The sequence below is a fragment of the Spermophilus citellus genome, assembly GCF_964194105.1.
Source record: "Spermophilus citellus genome assembly, chromosome: 3".
Taxonomy (NCBI): domain Eukaryota; kingdom Metazoa; phylum Chordata; class Mammalia; order Rodentia; family Sciuridae; genus Spermophilus; species Spermophilus citellus.
This window is the reverse complement of record NC_138184.1, coordinates 73,904,545-73,908,656: the sequence shown is the minus strand read 5'-3', so window position 1 is coordinate 73,908,656 and position 4,112 is coordinate 73,904,545. Positions and strand designations below refer to the sequence as shown.

Below are 4,112 nucleotides of genomic sequence, written 5' to 3'. Positions count from 1 at the left end.
TTGTTTTAAGCCTTTTGTTTTGTGGAAACTAACATGGCCTCTAAAAGTACAGTGGCTCCCGGGCATTGTGCTCCTGCCTCTCATGGTTGGGTCAGTCCTGGGCAGTTTGGGTTTGCATCCCTGCTCTGCCACATACCACTAATTGATCATATAAATGGATTAACTTCTGGACACTAAAAAGTAAGGATTACTTTCCCGTGTCGTCCACACAAGGCTAGAAAAGTGTTGCAACTCCGCTGTGAGTGAGGCTCAGGTGCTTGCATAGGGTGAAAAAGCCGCAGTCACTGGGCGCAATACCGCCAGGGGGCGGCAGAGGCCTGACCCCGCCCGCCCATAGGCCCGATTGCGCCTGCGCGGAGCCCGAGGCGGCCCGGGACGGGAAGTGGGCGGGGCCGGCCCAAAGAAGCTCGCGGGACGCTGGGCCCTGGGCGCGGATCCGCGGGATGGCAGGTGAGGCTGGCGGGGACCTGGGGGTGAGAAAGCCCAAGGGTGCGATTTGGGGCCCGACAGAGCTGGGATGAGGGTCAGGTGGGCGCCCAAGGTGCACAAGGGTGAATTGGGGCTGAGGAATATGAGGGGAGGAATACGGGGTCTGGGAAGACAAGGAGGCCAAGATGAGGATGGAATGGAGGGACCCAAGAGGTATATAGGAGTGAAATGGGTTAAGAGTAAAGGGAGAAGCTGGGAACCTGAAGAACCCGAGGCGAGGAATCAGAGGGCTGGGGAGCCAAAGGCTTGGAACTGGGGGCCCTTTGGGCCGGCGGAGGTGTGGCCAAGTCAAGGGCCAGGTGGGGATCCAGGGCTGTGAGGCAGAATGAGGTGCAAAAAGAAGGCACGCCCCCATTTTTAAGGCTCCAGCCCTTCCCCCAGCCCATCCCACCCACCAGGAACATGAGGGCCAGGCCCACTGCCCTGCCCCTACCCACCAGCTCAGACACCTTCCTTGGACCACATTTCTGCCTGAAGGCCCCCACCCCCGGCTCCCCAAGTGTATTTAAGGTGAGTGTTTCAGTTGATGTATTGCTTGGGCTGCAGCCGCTCTAACCTGATTGTGTAAGACACAACTTCAGGCATGGAGGCTTTGAGCTCCACCGCTGCAGCTGGATGATCTCAGGCAAGCCCCTTAACCTCTCTATGCAATAGAGAGAAATGGCACCTGACTGTAGGGATTTTTGCACAGGATCTAATACATAATGAGGCCCAGTGGATGAGAATGGACTCCACCAAAGCCTTTTGCCCTTTAGTCCTATGAGTGAGATAGACAGATAGATAGGTAGGTAGATACAGATATATAGATATATATGGTGTGTGTGTGTCCCCCTCATGGCATTCCCTGAGGCAAGTTCTGTGGGCTAAGCTGTGCTCCCACTACGGGGAATAAAATGTGAGGCTGCCTGACCCTCAGGCCATCTTTAGCTCATTTCTGGCTTTTATGTCCATATCCATCCTATTATCAAATTTTACTCTTTTCCTCCTGTAACTCATTGAGGTGGAAATGGCAAAGTCACCAGGCATGAGAAGGCCCAAATTGAGTCCTGCATTGCAACTTCCCACCTGTGTGACCTTAGATGGGTGCTTACTCTCCGAGAGCCTATTTTGTTGTATGCAGCATGACCTGACAGTATATACTTGTCAGCATAGTTATAAGAGGGTAAACAAAATGAGTCCCACTTTAAAACTACTTTGAAAGCTCCACACAGGTTCATTTGTAGAATTCCTTTGTGATGTAACCCGATACCAACCCTGTCTTTAAGACTTGTCTGCTGCCCACTGTGCTGAAAGTATTTTAGTTTCCTCTTTAAAGGTACCAGGCCTAAGGCTGCATGCATATCTCAGGCCAGGATGGCTGTTCACTCTTCTCTCTACCATCACATCACCTGCTGAGCAGAAAGGACCAGGGTGGGCTCCCTGACCATAGGGAGTTTATCTATTAAGAAAGTCAAGTTTAAAAGAAAAGTGATGGTTGCACAATAACATGAATGTGCTTAATGCCACAAAAGAGTAGTAAAAAATGGTTAAAATAGGAACTAGAGTGTAGCTCAGCAGGAGAGCTGTACTTAAGCCCTGGATTCAATCCCCAGCACCAGAAAAAAAAAAATGTTATAATGATAAATTTTACATTATGTTTATTTTATCACAATAAAATATATATGTAGGAAAAGATGTGGAAGGATTTACATCAAACTATTCTCAATGGTTATTTATGAATAAAGAAATAAGATTCTTCATTGTCAGAGAAGAATACCAACAACACTGTCGTAACAATAGTGGTGCAATTTCCTTTTCTAAGTGTCACTATTTTTTCCTTACCTGGGTTCAGAAATTAAGCAAGACTCAACAAGTACTTTGTCTGTACCACCTAGAAAAAAAATGCATTTGTACAAATATACATTAGTTGAGCCTATGACTCAAAACTGGCAAGAGGAAAACTTCAAATTTAAAATAAAAAATACTTTTTATAAGTCAGAGCTATGGAAGACAACATGCTAGACCCCGGGTGGGGAAGATGTCAGCAGAGCTTTGTAAAGTCAGAGAGATCTTGGCAGAGTGGGGGCAAACCAACACAAAGAGCAAAGAGACTGTTATTGATTTAGGGCAAGGAGGTGGGGGGCTACCTTAGGGATGTAGACACAGAAATGAAAGGAGGAGCCACAGAGAACTTAATTCCAGGGTTGGTGACCAATGAAGAGTGGACCAGGATCAGGAAGGAGTCAGAACAATTTCCTAGCATTTTAATTACAGTGATTGGGGACCAGGTTACCCAGCATGAATCTCAACCGGAGAGTTTGGGCACGTCACAGACCTTTTTGCCCACACCTGTAAAGTAGAGATAATCACAGCAAGATTGTTAGGAGTTTAGAAGGGATAATACAACACTTAGAGACACAGTGCCCCAGAGTGCTGGTGGATGTCAGTTGGGAACACCCTTCAGGCTCATCAGTGTGGCTGCCACCTGATGAGAAGTGCAGAAGATTCTGATCTGGAGCCAGAGAATTATGTCTGGCCAGACTGATTGAGGCAGATGGCACTGGGTTGGGAGCTCAGTGTCCCTCTCATGCCCACCAAAGGCCCTTGGTGACTTGCACAGACTCTTAACATATCCCTCTCACTGTGAGCCCTTTACTATTTGCAATTTGTGAATTGTGAGGATACCAGTGAAGTCAGGACAATTTGGGGCCTCTCCCCAGTCCCACCTTCTCCCTACACTCTGTTATCCTGCTGCTGCCTGCCAGCTGGCCACCACCCTTCTCCTGAGACTGTCTCCTCCAGTGATCCTGAAGGAGCTCCGAGCCCTGGCACTGTCTCCTGCCTGTCTGGTGACTTTCAGGGCTGCCCCTAGTTCCCCTTTGAGTTAACAATTTCTCCCTCCCATCACTGTCTATGCCTTCTCTCTAGGTTGTGGGCTTCGAGGGCAGGGATATATTTATTGCACCTAACCATATGGCATCCATCAGATTTGAGATTTATTGGGAAAAGGAAGGACAAGGAAGGAAATTTCTTCTTGTCCTTTATTCCAGCTGGGCCCAGGGAAGGCAAACTGTGGCCTGGTTGTTATCCTTACCTCCAAAATCCAACAATACAGAAACAAATCTGGGTGGTCCCAGCAAGCAGGATGACTTTGGGCACTCTGTCTTTCTAGCAAAAGTAGGTCATTAGTGCGGGGCCTGAGAGTAAGCCATCCTGTGTACATACTGGCAGAGCTTTATACATGAGCACCATCTTGTCACACTGTGCTGTCCCCTTCCCCAGTCCCCACTCAGCATGCATGGTTGTTGAGGTTTATGCTAGGCCCTGTGCTCAGGACAGTGGGCACATGGGCACAAAGAGCAGGCAGGTGGCCAGGCATATGATGAACTTAGTGGAGTTGGAATCTGTAGTGCTGCAGTGCAGAGAGGAGGGGCCTGTACCCTCCAGGAAAGGGGGGGGGGTGAAAGGAAAGTGACCACAACACTCGGAGTGACCAAAAGATCTTTATTGCAGCAGTGCAACAAAGAGAAAAGAAGGAAGGAAAGAGAGAGAGAAGAGATGAACAGGGAGAGAGCAAGAGAGAGACAGAGAGCGCGGGCAAGAAAGATAAAGAGAGCAAGAGAGAAAGAGCAAGAGAGAGAGGG

The 4,112-nt window shown here is 48.8% G+C and overlaps 1 protein-coding gene across 1 annotated transcript in view; it reads left to right on the top strand.

Moving 5' to 3' along the window:
- Window positions 1-336: 336 nt before the first annotated feature.
- PPM1F (protein phosphatase, Mg2+/Mn2+ dependent 1F) overlaps window positions 337-4,112 on the top strand; it is a 29,020-nt gene continuing 25,244 nt past the window's right edge. Inside the window, exon 1 of the mRNA XM_081288526.1 lies at window positions 337-450. The gene's annotated coding sequence lies outside the window, so the exon portion shown is untranslated. The remainder of the gene's footprint in view (window positions 451-4,112) is intronic.